This window comes from Camelus bactrianus, chromosome 8 (genome assembly GCF_048773025.1).
Source record: "Camelus bactrianus isolate YW-2024 breed Bactrian camel chromosome 8, ASM4877302v1, whole genome shotgun sequence".
In the NCBI taxonomy this organism is placed as follows: domain Eukaryota; kingdom Metazoa; phylum Chordata; class Mammalia; order Artiodactyla; family Camelidae; genus Camelus; species Camelus bactrianus.
This window is the reverse complement of record NC_133546.1, coordinates 86,738,967-86,755,278: the sequence shown is the minus strand read 5'-3', so window position 1 is coordinate 86,755,278 and position 16,312 is coordinate 86,738,967.

The window sequence follows — 16,312 nt, the reverse complement described above, 5'->3', positions numbered from 1 at the left end:
TTTCTCAGTCTGTTTCCTAGTGCCGGTTTGAAGTTCCTTCAGTTTTCACTTTAAAACCGAGTTGGAGCTTGTACCATCCCATACATATGTATGGAGTGGTGTTTGCAAGTGAAAAGAAACTTTGTGTTCCCTACAAGCTAGGTGAAGGACGGCTTTCACACACACTTATCTCTCAGAACTGAGCATGTGGAGAGACCTTCGTTCATCTAGCACAAAGGGAACGTGTTGAAGGGGAAACTTTTACTCTGGTTTCTCAGTCTGTTCCCTAGTGCCGGTAAGAAGTTCCTGCAGTTTTCACTGTAAAACCGTGTTGGAGATAGTACCTCCCCATATATATGTATGGAGTGGAGTTTGCAAGTGAAAAGAAACTTTGTGTTCCCAACAAGCTAGGTGAAGGACGGCTTTCACACACACTTATCTCTCAGAACTGAGCATGTGGAGAGACGTTCGTTCATCTAGCACAATGGGAACGGGTTGCAGGAGAAACTTTTACTCTGGTTTCTCAGTCTGTTTTCTAGTGCCGGTTTGAAGTTCCTTCAGTTTTCACTTTAAAACCGATTTGGAGCTAGTACCAACCCATACATATGTATGGAGTGGAGTTTGAAAGTGAAAAAAACTATGTGTTCCCAACAAGCTAGGTGAAGGACGGCTTTCACACACACTTATCTCTCAGAACTGAGCATGTTGAGAGAAGTTCGTTCATCTAGCACAAAGGGAACGGTTTGCAGGAGAAACTTTTACTCTAGTTTCTCAGTCTGTTTCCTAGTGCCGGTTTGAAGTTCCTTCAGTTTTCACTTTAAAACCGAGTTGGAGCTTGTACCATCCCATACATATGTATGGAGTGGTGTTTGCAAGTGAAAAGAAACTTTGTGTTCCCTACAAGCTAGGTGAAGTACGGCTTCACACACACATATCTCTCAGAACTGAGCATGAGGAGAGACGTTCGTTCATCTAGCACAAATGGAACGGGTTGCAGGAGAAATATTTACTCTGGATTCTCAGTCTGTTTCCTAGTGCCGGTTTGAAGTTCCTGCAGTTTTCCCTGTAAAACCGAGTTGGAGCTAATACCTACCCATATATATGTATGGAGTGGAGTTTCCAAGTGAAAAGAAACTTTGTGTTCCAAACAAGTTAGGTGAAGTTCGGCTTTCACACACACTTAACTCTCAGAACTGAGCATGAGGTGAGACGTTCGTTCATCTAGCTCATAGGGAACGGTTTGCAGGAGAATCTTTTTCTCTGGATTCTCAGTCTATTTCCTAGTGCTGGTTTGAAGTTCCTGCAGTTTTCACTGTAAAACCGAGTTGGAGCTAGTACCTCCCCATATATATGTATGGAGTGGAGTTTGCAAGTGAAAAGAAACTTTGTGTTCCCAACAAGCTAAGTGAAGGACGGCTTTCACACACACTTATCTCTCAGAACTGAGCATGTGGAGAGACGTTCGTTCATCTAGCACAATGGGAACGGGTTGCAGGAGAAACTTTTACTCTGGTTTCTCAGTCTGTTTTCTAGTGCCGGTTTGAAGTTCCTTCAGTTTTCACTTTAAAACCGATTTGGATCTAGTACCAACCCATACATATGTATGGAGTGGAGTTTGAAAGTGAAAAAAACTATGTGTTCCCAACAAGCTAGGTGAAGGACGGCTTTCACACACACTTATCTCTCAGAACTGAGCATGTGGAGAGAAGTTCGTTCATCTAGCACAAAGGGAACGGTTTGCAGGAGAAACTTTTACTCTAGTTTCTCAGTCTGTTTCCTAGTGCCGGTTTGAAGTTCCTTCAGTTTTCACTTTAAAACCGAGTTGGAGCTTGTACCATCCCATACATATGTATGGAGTGGTGTTTGCAAGTGAAAAGAAACTTTGTGTTCCCTACAAGCTAGGTGAAGGACGGCTTTCACACACACTTATCTCTCAGAACTGAGCATGTGGAGAGACGTTCGTTCATCTAGCACAAAGGGAACGTGTTGAAGGGGAAACTTTTACTCTGGTTTCTCAGTCTGTTTCCTAGTGCCGGTTTGAAGTTCCTGCAGTATGCACTGTAAAACAGATTTGGAGCTAGTACCTCCCCATATATATGTATGGAGTGGAGTTTGCAAGTGAAAAGAAACTTTGTGTTCCCAACAAGCTAGGTGAACGACGGCTTTCACACACACTTATCTCTCAGAACTTAGCATGTGGAGAGACGTTCGTTCATCTAGCACAAAGGGAACGGTTTGCAGGAGAAACATTTACTCTGGTTTCTCAGTCTGTTTCCTAGTGCCGGTTTGACGTTCCTGCAGTTTTCACTGTAAAACCGACTTGGAGCTTGTAACTCCCCATATATATGTATGGAGTGGATTTTGCAAGTGAAAAGAAACTTTGTGTTCCCAACAAGCTAGGTGAAGTACGGCTTCACACACACATATCTCTCAGAACTGAGCATGAGGAGAGACGTTCGTTCATCTAGCACAAATGGAACGGGTTGCAGGAGAAATATTTACTCTGGATTCTCAGTCTGTTTCCTAGTGCCGGTTTGAAGTTCCTGCATTTTTCCCTGTAAAACCGAGTTGGAACTAATACCTACCCATATATATGTATGGAGTGGAGTTTGCAAGTGAAAAGAAACTTTGTGTTCCAAACAAGTTAGGTGAAGTTCGGCTTTCACACACACTTAACTCTCAGAACTGAGCATGAGGTGAGACGTTCGTTCATCTAGCACATAGGGAACGGTTTGCAGGAGAAACTTTTACTCTGGATTCTCAGTCTATTTCCTAGTGCTGGTTTGAATTTCCTGCAATTTTCACTGTAAAACCGAGTTGGAGCTAGTACCTCCCCATATATATGTATGGAGTGGAGTTTGCAAGTGAAAAGAAACTTTGTGTTCCCAACAAGCTAGGTGAAGGACGGCTTTCACACACACTTATCTCTCAGAACTGAGCATGTGGAGAGACGTTCGTTCATCTAGCACAATGGGAACGGGTTGCAGGAGAAACTTTTACTCTGGTTTCTCAGTCTGTTTTCTAGTGCCGGTTTGAAGTTCCTTCAGTTTTCACTTTAAAACCGATTTGGAGCTAGTACCAACCCATACATATGTATGGAGTGGAGTTTGAAAGTGAAAAAAACTATGTGTTCCCAACAAGCTAGGTGAAGGACGGCTTTCACACACACTTATCTCTCAGAACTGAGCATGTTGAGAGAAGTTCGTTCATCTAGCACAAAGGGAACGGTTTGCAGGAGAAACTTTTTCTCTAGTTTCTCAGTCTGTTTCCTAGTGCCGGTTTGAAGTTCCTTCAGTTTTCACTTTAAAACCGAGTTGGAGCTTGTACCATCCCATACATATGTATGGAGTGGTGTTTGCAAGTGAAAAGAAACTTTGTGTTCCCTACAAGCTAGGTGAAGGACGGCTTTCACACACACTTATCTCTCAGAACTGAGCATTTGGAGAGACGTTCGTTCATCTAGCACAAAGGGAACGGGTTGCAGGGAAACTTTTACTCTGGTTTCTCAGTCTGTTTCCTACTGCCGGTTTGAAGTTCCTGCAGTTTGCACTGTAAAACCGACTTGGAGCTAGTACCTCCCCATATATATGTATGGAGTGGAGTTTGCAAGTGAAAAGAAACTTTGTGTTCCCAACAAGCTAGGTGAAGGACGGCTTTCACACATACTTATCTCTCAGAACTGAGCATGTGGAGAGACGTTCGTTCATCTAGCACAAAGGGAACGGGTTGCAGGAGAAACTCTTACTCTGGTTTCTCAGTCTGTTTCCTACTGCCGGTTTGAAGTTCCTGCAATTTGCACTGTAAAACCGACTTGGAGCTAGTACCTCCCCATATATATGTATGGAGTGGAGTTTGCAAGTGAAATGAAACTTTGTGTTCCCAACAAGTTAGGTGAAGGACGGCTTTCACACACACTTATCTCTCAGAACTGAGCATGTGGAGAGACGTTCGTTCATCTAGCACAATGGGAACGGGTTGCAGGAGAAACTTTTACTCTGGTTTCTCAGTCTGTTTTCTAGTGCCGGTTTGAAGTTCCTTCAGTTTTCACTTTAAAACCGATTTGGAGCTAGTACCAACCCATACATATGTATGGAGTGGAGTTTGAAAGTGAAAAAAACTATGTGTTCCCAACAAGCTAGGTGAAGGACGGCTTTCACACACACTTATCTCTCAGAACTGAGCATGTTGAGAGAAGTTCGTTCATCTAGCACAAAGGGAACGGTTTGCAGGAGAAACTTTTACTCTAGTTTCTCAGTCTGTTTCCTAGTGCCGGTTTGAAGTTCCTTCAGTTTTCACTTTAAAACCGAGTTGGAGCTTGTACCATCCCATACATATGTATGGAGTGGTGTTTGCAAGTGAAAAGAAACTTTGTGTTCCCTACAAGCTAGGTGAAGGACGGCTTTCACACACACTTATCTCTCAGAACTGAGCATTTGGAGAGACGTTCGTTCATCTAGCACAAAGGGAACGGGTTGCAGGGAAACTTTTACTCTGGTTTCTCAGTCTGTTTCCTACTGCCGGTTTGAAGTTCCTGCAGTTTGCACTGTAAAACCGACTTGGAGCTAGTACCTCCCCATATATATGTATGGAGTGGAGTTTGCAAGTGAAAAGAAACTTTGTGTTCCCAACAAGCTAGGTGAAGGACGGCTTTCACACACACTTATCTCTCAGAACTGAGCATGTGGAGAGACGTTCGTTCATCTAGCACAAAGGGAACGGGTTGCAGGAGAAACTTTTACTCTGGTTTCTCAGTCTGTTTCCTAGTGCCGGTTTGAAGTTCCTGCAGTTTGCACTGTAAAACAGATTTGGAGCTAGTACCTCCCCATATATATGTATGGAGTGGAGTTTGCAAGTGAAAAGAAACTTTGTGTTCCCAACAAGCTAGGTGAAGGACGGCTTTCACACACACTTAACTCTCAGAACTGAGCATGTGGAGAGACGTTCGTTCATCTAGCACAAAGGGAACGGTTTGCAGGAGAAACATTTACTCTGGTTTCTCAGTCTGTTTCCTAGTGCCGGTTTGACGTTCCTGCAGTTTTCACTGTAAATCCGACTTGGAGCTAGTAACTCCCCATATATATGTATGGAGTGGATTTTGCAAGTGAAAAGAAACTTTGTGTTCCCAACAAGCTAGGTGAAGTACGGCTTCACACACACATATCTCTCAGAACTGAGCATGAGGAGAGACGTTCGTTCATCTAGCACAAATGGAACGGGTTGCAGGAGAAATATTTACTCTGGATTCTCAGTCTGTTTCCTAGTGCCGGTTTGAAGTTCCTGCAATTTTCCCTGTAAAACAGAGTTGGAGCTAGTACCTACCCATATATATGTATGGAGTGTAGTTTGCAAGTGAAAAGAAACTTTGTGTTCCAAACAAGTTAGGTGAAGTTCGGCTTTCACACACACTTAACTCTCAGAACTGAGCATGAGGTGAGACGTTCGTTCATCTAGCACATAGGGAACGGTTTGCAGGAGAAACTTTTACTCTGGATTCTCAGTCTATTTCCTAGTGCCGGTTTGAAGTTCCTTCAGTTTTCACTTTAAAACCGATTTGGAGCTAGTACCAACCCATACATATGTATGGAGTGGAGTTTGAAATTGAAAAAAACTATGTGTTCCCAACAAGCTAGGTGAAGAACGGCTTTCACACCCACTTATCTCTCAGAACTGAGCATGTGGAGAGACGTTCGTTCATCTAGCACAAAGGGAACGGGTTGCAGGAGAAACTTTTACTCTGGTTTCTCAGTCTGTTTCCTAGTGCCGGTTTGAAGTTCCTGCAGTTTTCACTGTAAAACCGACTTGGAGCTAGTACCTCCCCATATATATGTATGGAGTGTATTTTGCAAGTGAAATGAAACTTTGTGTTCCCCACAAGCTGGGTGAAGGACGGCTTTCACACACTCTTATCTCTCAGAAATGAGCATGTGGAGAGACGTTCTTTCATCTAGCACAAAGAGAACGGTTTGCAGGAGAAAATTTACTCTGGTTTCTCAGTCTGTTTCCTAGTGCCGGTTTGAAGATCCTGCAGTTTTCACTGTAAAACCGTTTTGGAGCTAGTACCTCCCCATATATATGTATGGAGTGGAGTTTGCAAGTGAAAAGAAACTTTGTGTTCCCAACAAGCTTGGTGAAGGACGGCTTCACACACACATATCTCTCAGAACTGAGCATGAGGAGAGAAGTTCGTTCATCTAGCACAAATGGAACGGGTTGCAGGAGAAATATTTACTCTGGATTCTCAGTCTGTTTCCTAGTGTCGGTTTGAAGTTCCTGCAGTTTTCACTGTAAAACCGAGTTGGAGCTAGTACCTCCCCAAATATATGTATGGAGTGGTGTTTGCAAGTGAAAAGAAACTTTGTGTTCCCAACAAGCTAGGTGAAGGACGGCTTTCACACACACTAATCTCTCAGAACTGAGCATGTGGAGAGACGTTCGTTCATCTAGCACAAAGGGAACGGGTTGCAGGAGAAAATTTTACTCTGGTTTCTCAGTCTGTTTCCTAGTTCCGGTCTGAAGTTCCTGCAGTTTTCACTGTAAAACCGAGTTGGAGCTAGTACCTCCCCATATATATGTATGGAGTGGAGTTTGTAAGTGAAAAGAAACTTTGTATTCCCAACATGCTAGGTGAAGGACGGCTTTCACACACACTTATCTCTCAGAACTGAGCATGTGGAGAGACGTTCGTTCATCTAGCACAATGGGAACGGGTTGCAGGAGAAATTTTACTCTGGTTTCTCAGTCTGTTTCCTAGTGCCGGTTTGAAGTTCCTTCAGTTTTCACTTTAAAACCGATTTGGAGCTAGTACTAACCCATACATATGTATGGAGTGGAGTTTGAAATTGAAAAAAACTATGTGTTCCCAACAAGCTAGGTGAAGAACGGCTTTCACACACACTTATCTCTCAGAACTGAGCATGTGGAGAGACGTTCGTTCATCTAGCACAAAGGGAACGGTTTGCAGGGGAAACTTTTACTCTGGTTTCTCAGTCTGTTTCCTAGTGCCGGTTTGAAGTTCCTGCAGTTTTCACTGTAAAACCGACTTGGAGCTAGTACCTCCCCATATATATGTATGGAGTGGATTTTGCAAGTGAAATGAAACTTTGTGTCCCCCACAAGCTAGGTGAAGGACGGCTTTCACACACTCTTATCTCTCAGAACTGAGCATGTGGAGAGACGTTCTTTCATCTAGCACAAAGAGAAAGGTTTGCAGGAGAAAATTTACTCTGGTTTCTCAGTCTGTTTCCTAGTGCCGGTTTGAAGATCCTGCAGTTTTCACTGTAAAACCGACTTGGAGCTAGTACCTCCCCATATATATGTATGGAGTGGAGTTTGCAAGTGAAAAGAAACTTTGTGTTCACAACAAGCTAGGTGAAGGACGGCTTTCACACACACTTCTCTCTCAGAACTGAGCATGTGGAGAGACGTTCGTTCATCTAGCACAACGGGAACGGGTTGCAGGAGAAACTTTTACTCTGGTTTCTCAGTCTGTTTCCTAGTGCCGGTATGAATTTCCTGCAGTTTTCTCTGTAAAACCGTTTTGGAGCTAGTACCTCCCCATAAATATGTATGGAGTGGAGATAGGAAGTGAAAAGAAACTTTGTGTTCCCAACAAGCTAGGTGAAGGACGGCTTCACACACACATATCTCTCAGAACTGAGCATGAGGAGAGACGTTCGTTCATCTAGCACAAATGGAACGGGTTGCAGGAGAAATATTTATTCTGGATTCTCAGTCTGTTTCCTAGTGCCGGTTTGAATTTCCTGCAGTTTTCACTGTAAAACCGAGTTGGAGCTAGTACCTCCCCAAATATATGTATGGAGTGGTGTTTGCAAGTGAAAAGAAACTTTGTGTTCCCTACAAGCTTGGTGAAGGACGGCTTTCACACACACTTATCTCTCAGAACTGAGCGTGTGGAGAGACGTTCGTTCATCTAGCACAAAGGGAACGGGTTGCAGGAGAAAATTTTACTCTGGTTTCTCAGTCTGTTTCCTAGTTCCGGTCTGAAGTTCCTGCAGTTTTCACTGTAAAACCGTGATGGAGCTTGTACTTCCCCATATATATATATGGAGTGGAGTTTGCAAGTGAAAAGAAACTTTGTGTTCCCAACAAGCTAGGTGAAGGACGGCTTTCACACACACTTATCTCTCAGAACTGAGCTTGTGGAGAGACGTTCGTTCATCTAGCACAAATGGAACGGGTTGCAGGAGAAACTTTTTCTCTGGTTTCTCAGTCTATTTCCTAGTGCTGGTTTGAAGTTCCTGCAGTTTTCACTGTAAAACCGAGTTGGAGCTAGTACCTCCCCATATATATGTATGGAGTGGAGTTTGCAAGTGAAAAGAAACTTTGTGTTCCCAACAAGCTAGGTGAAGGACGGCTTTCACACACACTTATCTCTCAGATCTGAGCTTGTGGAGAGACGTTCGTTCATCTAGCACAAATGGAACGGGTTGCAGGAGAAACTTTTTCTCTGGTTTCTAAGTTTATTTCCTAGTACTGGTTTGAAGTTCCTGCAGTTTTCACTGTAAAACCGAGTTGGAGCTTGTACCTCCCCATATATATGTATGGAGTGGAGTTTGCAAGTGAAAAGAAACTTTGTGTTCCCAACAAGCTAGGTGAAGGACGGCTTTCACACACACTTATCTCTCAGAAAGGAGCATGTGGAGAGACGTTCGTTCATCTAGCACAAAGGGAAAGGGTTGCAGGAGAAACTTTTACTCTGGTTTTTCAGTCTGTTTCCTAGTGCCGGTTTGAAGTTCCTGCAGTTTTCACTGTAAAACCGAGTTGGAGCTAGTACCTACCCATATATATGTATGGAGTGGAGTTTGCAAGTGAAAAGAAACTTTGTGTTCCAAACAAGTTATGTGAAGTTCGGCTTTCACACACACTTAACTCTCAGAACTGAGCATGTGGAGAGACGTTCGTTCATCTAGCACAAAGGGAACGGGTTGCAGGAGAAACTTTTACTCTGGTTTCTTAGTCTGTTTCCTAGTGCCGGTTTGAAGTTCCTGCAGTTTGCACTGTAAAACCGACTTGGAGCTAGTACCTACCCATATATATGTATGGAGTGGATTTTGCAAGTGAAATGAAACTTTGTGTTCCCCACAAGCTAGGTGAAGGACGGCTTTCACACACTCTTATCTCTCAGAATTGAGCATGTGGAGAGACGTTCTTTCATCTAGCACAATGAGAACGATTTGCAGGAGAAAATTTACTCTGGTTTCTCAGTCTGTTTCCTAGTGCCGGTTTGAAAATCCTGCAGTTTTCACTGTAAAACAGTCTTGGATCTAGTACCTCCCCATATATATGTATGGAGTGGAGTTTGCAAGTGAAAAGAAACTTTGTGTTCCCAACAAGCTAGGTGAAGGACGGCTTTCACACACAATTCTCTCTCAGAACTGAGCATGTGGAGAGACGTTCGTTCATCTAGCACAAAGGGAACGGGTTGCAGGAGAAACTTTTACTCTGGTTTCTCAGTCTGTTTCCTAGTGCCGGTATGAATTTCCTGCAGTTTTCTCTGTAAAACCGTTTTGGAGCTAGTACCTCCCCATATATATGTATGGAGTGGAGATTGCAAGTGAAAAGAAACTTTGTGTTCCCAACAAGCTAGGTGAATGACGGCTTCACACACACATATCTCTCAGAACTGAGCATGAGGAGAGACGTTCGTTCATCTAGCACAAATGGAACGGGTTGCAGGAGAAATATTTACTCTGGTTACTCAGCCTGTTTCCTAGTGCCGGTTTGAAGTTCCTGCAGTTTGCACAGTAAAACCGAGTTGGAGCTAGTACCTCCCCATATATATGTATGGAGTGGAGTTTGCAAGTGAAAAGAAACTTTGTGTTCCCAACAAGCTAGGTGAAGTACGGCTTCACACACACATATCTCTCAGAACTGAGCATGAGGAGAGACGTTCGTTCATCTAGCACAAATGGAACGGGTTGCAGGAGAAATATTTACTCTGGATTCTCAGTCTGTTTCCTAGTGCCGGTTTGAAGTTCCTGCAGTTATCACTGTAAAACCGAGTTGGAGCTAGTACCTCCCCAAATATATGTATGGAGTGGTGTTTGCAAGTGAAAAGAAACTTTGTGTTCCCAACAAGCTAGGTGAAGGACGGCTTTCACACACACTTATCTCTCAGAACTGAGCATGTGGAGAGACGTTCGTTCATCTAGCACAAAGGGAACGGGTTGCAGGAGAAAATTTTACTCTGGTTTCTCAGTCTGTTTCCTAGTTCCGGTCTGAAGTTCCTGCAGTTTTCACTGTAAAACCGTGATGGAGCTTGTACTTCCCCATATATATATATGGAGTGAAGTTTGCAAGTGAAAAGAAACTTTGTGTTCCCAACAAGCTAGGTGAAGGACGGCTTTCACACACACTTATCTCTCAGAACTGAGCTTGTGGAGAGACGTTCGTTCATCTAGCACAAATGGAACGGGTTGAAGGAGAAACTTTTTCTCTGGTTTCTCAGTCTATTTCCTAGTGCTGGTTTGAAGTTCCTGCAGTTTTCACTGTAAAACCGAGTTGGAGCTAGTATCTCCCCATATATATGTATGGAGTGGAGTTTGCAAGTGAAAAGAAACTTTGTGTTCCCAACAAGCTAGGTGAAGGACGGCTTTCACACACAGTTATCTCTCAGAAATGAGCATGTGGAGAGACGTTCGTTCATCTAGCACAAAGGGAAAGGGTTGCAGGAGAAACTTTTACTCTGTTTTTTCAGTCTGTTTCCTAGTGCCGGTTTGAAGTTCCTGCAGTTTTCACTGTAAAACCGACTTTGAGCTTGTACCTCCCCATACATATATATGGAGTCGAGTTTGCAAGTGAAAAGAAACTTTGTGTTCCCAACAAGCTATGTGAAGGACGGCTTTCACACACACTTATCTCTCAGAACTGAGCATGTGGAGAGACGTTCGTTCATCTAGCACAAATGGAACGGGTTGCAGGAGAAACTTTTACTCTGGTTTCTCAGTCTGTTTCCTAGTGCCGGTTTGAAGTTCCTGCAGTTTGCACAGTAAAACCGAGTTGGAGCTAGTACCTCCCCATATATATGTATGGAGTGGGGTTTGCAAGTGAAAAGAAACTTTGTGTTCCCAACAAGTTAGTTGAAGGACGGCTTTCACACACACTTAACTCTCAGAACTGAGCATGTGGAGAGACGTTCGTTCATCAAGCACAAATGGAACGGTTTGCAGGAGAAACTTTTACTCTGGTTTCTCAGTCTGTTTCCTAGTGCCGGTTTGAATTTTCTGCAGTTTTCCCTGTAAAACCGAGTTGGAGCTAGTACCTCCCCATATATATGTATGGAGTGGAGTTTGGAAGTGAAAAGAAACTTTGTGTTCCCAACAAGCTAGGTGAAGGACGGCTTTCACACACACTTATCTCTCAGAACTGAGCATGTGGAGAGACGTTCGTTCATCTAGCACAAAGGGAACGGGTTGAAGGGGAAACTTTTACTCTGGTTTCTCAGTCTGTTTCCTAGTGCCGGTATGAAGTTCCTGCAGTTTTCACTGTAAAACCGAGTTGGAGCTAGTACCTCCCCATATATATGTATGGAGTGGAGATTGCAAGTGAAAAGAAACTTTGTGTTCCCAACAAGCTATATGAAGGACGGCTTTCACACACACTTAACTCTCAGAACTGAGCATGTGGAGAGACGTTCGTTCATCTAGCACAAAGGGAACGGGTTGCAGGAGAAACATTTACTCTGGATTTTCAGTCTGTTTCCTAGTGCCGGTTTGAAGTTCCTGCAGTTTGCACTGTAAAACCGACTTGGAGCTAGTACCTCCCCATATATATGTATGGAGTGGAGTTTGCAAGTGAAAAGAAACTTTGTGTTCCCAACAAGCTAGGTGAAGGACGGCTTTCACACACACTTATCTCTCAGAACTGAGCTTGTGGAGAGACGTTCGTTCATCTAGCACAAATGGAACGGGTTGAAGGAGAAACTTTTTCTCTGGTTTCTCAGTCTATTTCCTAGTGCTGGTTTGAAGTTCCTGCAGTTTTCACTGTAAAACCGAGTTGGAGCTAGTACCTCCCCATATATATGTATGGAGTGGAGTTTGCAAGTGAAAAGAAACTTTGTGTTCCCAACAAGCTAGGTGAAGGACGGCTTTCACAAACACTTATCTCTCAGAACTGAGCATGTGGAGAGACGTTCGTTCATCTAGCACAAAGGGAAAAGTTTGCAGGAGAAACTTTTACTCTGATTTTTCAGTCTGTTACCTAGTGCCGGTTTGAAGTTCCTGCAGTTTTCACTGTAAAACCGACTTTGAGCTTCTACCTCCCCATATATATCTATGGAGTGGAGTTTGCAAGTGAAAAGAAACTTTGTGTTCCCAAAAAGCTAGGTGAAGGACGGCTTTCACACACACTTATCTCTCAGAACTGAGCATGTGGAGAGACGTTCGTTCATCTAGCACAAAGGGAACGGGTTGCAGGAGAAACTTTTACTCTGGTTTCTCAGTCTGTTTCCTAGTGCCGGTTTGAAGTTCCTGCAGTTTGCACTGTAAAACCGACTTGGAGCTGGTACCTCCCCATATATATGTATGGAGTGGAGTTTGCAAGTGAAATGAAACTTTGTGTTCCCAACAAGCTAGGTGAAGGACGGCTTTCACACACACTTATCTCTCAGAACTGAGCATGTGGAGAGACGTTCTTTCATCTAGCACAAAGAGAACGGTTTGCAGGAGAAAATTTACTCTGGTTTCTCAGTCTGTTTCCTAGTGCCGGTTTGAAGTTCCTGCAGTTTTCACTGTAAAACCGACTTGGACCTAGTACCTCCCTATATATATGTATGGATTGGAGTTTGCAAGTGAAAAGAAACTTTGTGTTCCCAACAAGCTTGGTGAAGGTCGGCTTTCACACACACTTATCTCTCAGAACTGAGCATGTGGAGAGACGTTCGTTCATCTAGCACCAAGGGAACGGGTTGCAGGAGAAACTTTTACTCTGGTTTCTCAGTCTGTTTCCTAGTGCCGTTTTGAAGTTCCTGCAGTTTTGACTGTAAAACCGAGTTGGAGCTAGTACCTCCCCATATATATTTAAGGAGTGGTGTTTTCAAGTGAAAGGAAACATTGTGTTCCCAACAAGCAAGGTGAAGGACGGCTTTCACACACACTTATCTCACAGAAATGAGCATGTGGAGAGACGTTCGTTCATCTAGCACAAAGGGAAAAGGTTGCAGGAGAAACGTTTTCTCTGGTTTCTCAGTCTGTTTCCTAGTGCCGGTTTGAAGTTCCTGCAGCTTTCTCTGTAAAAACGAGTTGGAGATAGTACCTCCCCATATATATGTATGGAATGGAATTTGCAAGTGAAAAGAAACTTTGTGTTCCCAACAAGCTAGTTGAAGGACGGCTTTCACACACACTTATCTCTCAGAACTGAGCATGTGGAGAGACGTTCGTTCATCTAGCACAAAGGGAACGGGTTGCAGGAGAATATTTTACTCTGGATTCTGAGTCTGTTTCCTAGTGCCGGTTTGAAGTTCCTTCAGTTTTCACTGTAAAACCGAGTTGGAACTAGTACCTCCCCATATATATGTATGGAGTGGAGTTTGCAAGTGAAAGGAAACTTTCTGTTCCCAACAAGCTAGGTGAAGGACGGCTTTCACACACACTTATCTCTCAGAACTGAGCATGTGGATAGACTTTCGTTCATCTAGCACAAAGGGAACGGGTTGCAGGAGAAACTTTTACTCTTGTTTCTCAGTTTGTTTCCTAGTGCCGGTTTGAAGTTCCTGCAGTTTTCACTGTAAAACAGTGTTGGAGCTAGTACCTCCGCATATATATGTATGGAGTGGTGTTTGCAAGTGAAAAGAAACTTTGTGTTCCCAACAAGCTAGGTGAAGGCGGCTTTCACACACACTTATCTATCAGAACTGAGCATGTGGGAGACGTTCGTTCATCTAGCACAAAGGGAAAGGGTTGCAGGAGAAACTTTTACTCTGGTTTCTCAGTCTGTTTCCTAGTGCCGGTTTGAAGTTCCTGCAGTTTTCACTGTAAACAGAGTTGGAGCTAGAACCTCCCCTTATATATGTATGGAGTGGAGTTTGCAAGTGAAAAAAACTTTGTGTTCCCAACAAGCTAGGTGAAGGACGGCTTTCACACACATTTAACTCTCAGAACTGAGCATGAGGTGAGACGTTCGTTCATCTAGCACATAGGGAACGGTTTGCAGGAGAAACTTTTACTCTGGATTCTCAGTCTATTTCCTAGTGCTGGTTTGAAGTTCCTGCAGTTTTCACTGTAAAACCGAGTTGGAGCTAGTACCTCCCCATATATATGTATGGATTGGAGTTTGCAAGTGAAAAGAAACTTTGTGTTCCCAACAAGCTAGGTGAAGGACGGCTTTCACACACACTTATCTCTCAGAACTGAGCATGTGGAGAGACGTTCGTTCATCTAGCACAATGGGAACGGGTTGCAGGAGAAACTTTTACTCAGGTTTCTCAGTCTGTTTCCTAGTGCCGGTTTGAAGTTCCTTCAGTTTTCACTTTAAAACCGATTTGGAGCTAGTACCAACCCATACATATGTATGGAGTGGAGTTTGAAAGTGAAAAAAACTATGTGTTCCCAACAAGCTAGGTGAAGGACGGCTTTCACACACACTTATCTCTCAGAAATGAGCATGTGGAGAGACGTTCGTTCATCTAGCACAAAGGGAACGGGTTGCAGGAGAAACTTTTACTCTGGTTTCTCAGTCTGTTTCCTAGTGCCGGTTTGAAGTTCCTGCAGTTTGCACTGTAAAACCGACTTGGAGCTAGTACCTCCCCATATATATGTATGGAGTGGAGTTTGCAAGTGAAATGAAACTTTGTGTTCCCAACAAGCTAGGTGAAGGACAGCTTTCACACACACTTATCTCTCAGAACAGAGCATGTGGAGAGACGTTCTTTCATCTAGCACAAAGAGAACGGTTTGCAGGAGAAAATTTACTCTGGTTTCTCAGTCTGTTTCCTAGTGCCGGTTTGAAGTTCCTGCAGTTTTCACTGTAAAACCGAGTTGGAGCAAGTACCTCCCCATATATATGTATGGAGTGGAGTTTGCAAGTGAAAAGAAACTTTGTGTTCCCAACAAGCTTGGTGAAGGTCGGCTTTCACACACACTTATCTCTCAGAACTGAGCATGTGGAGAGACGTTCGTTCATCTAGCACAAAGGGAACGGGTTGCAGGAGAAACTTTTACTCTGGTTTCTCAGTCTGTTTCCTAGTGCCGTTTTGAAGTTCCTGCAGTTTTCACTGTAAAACCGTGTTGGAGCTAGTACCTCCCCATATATATTTAAGGAGTGGAGTTTGCAAGTGAAAGGAATCTTTCTGTTCCCAACAAGCTAGGTGAAGGTCGGCTTTCACACACACTTATCTCTCAGAACTGAGCATGTGGAGAGACGTTCGTTCATCTAGCACAAAGGGAAAGGGTTGCAGGAGAAACTTTTACTCTGGTTTCTCAGTCTGTTTCCTAGTGCCGGTTTGAAGTTCCTGCAGTTTTCACTGTAAAACAGAGTTGGAGCTAGAACCTACCCTTATATATGTATGGAGTGGAGTTTGCAAGTGAAAAAAACTTTGTGTTCCCAACAAAATTTGTGAAGGTCGGCTTTCACACACACTTATCTCTCAGAACTGAGCATGTGGAGAGACGTTCGTTCATCTAGCACAAAGGGAACGGGTTGCAGGAGAAACATTTACTCTGGTTTCTCAGTCTGTTTCCTAGTGCCGTTTTGAAGTTCCTGCAGTTTTCACTGTAAAACCGAGTTAGAGCTAGTACCTCCCCATATATATGTATGGAGTGGAGTTTGCAAGTGAAAGGAAACTTTGTGTTCCCAACAAGCAATGTGAAGGACGGCTTTCACACACACTTATCTCTCAGAACTGAGCATGTGGAGAGACGTTCATTCATCTAGCACAAAAGGAACAGGTTGCAGGAGAAACTTTTTCTCTGGATTCTCAGTCTGTTTCCTAGTGCCGGTTTGATGTTCCTGCAGTTTTCACTGAAAAAAGGAGTTGGAGCTAGTACCTCCTCATATATATGTATGGAGTGAAGTTTGCAAGTGAAAAGAAACTTTGTGTTCCCAACAAGCTAGTTGAAGTACGGCTTTCACACACACATATCTCTCAGAACTGAGCATGTGGAGAGACGTTCGTTCATCTAGCACAATGGGAACGGTTTGCAGGAGAATCTGTTACTCTGTTTTCTCAGTCTGTTTCCTAGTGCCGTTTTGATATTCCTGCAGTTTTCACTGTAAAACTGAGTTGGAGATAGTACCTCCCCATATATATGTATGGACTGGAGTTTGCAAGTGAAAGGAAACTTTGTGTTCCCAACAAGCAAGGTGAAGGACGGAT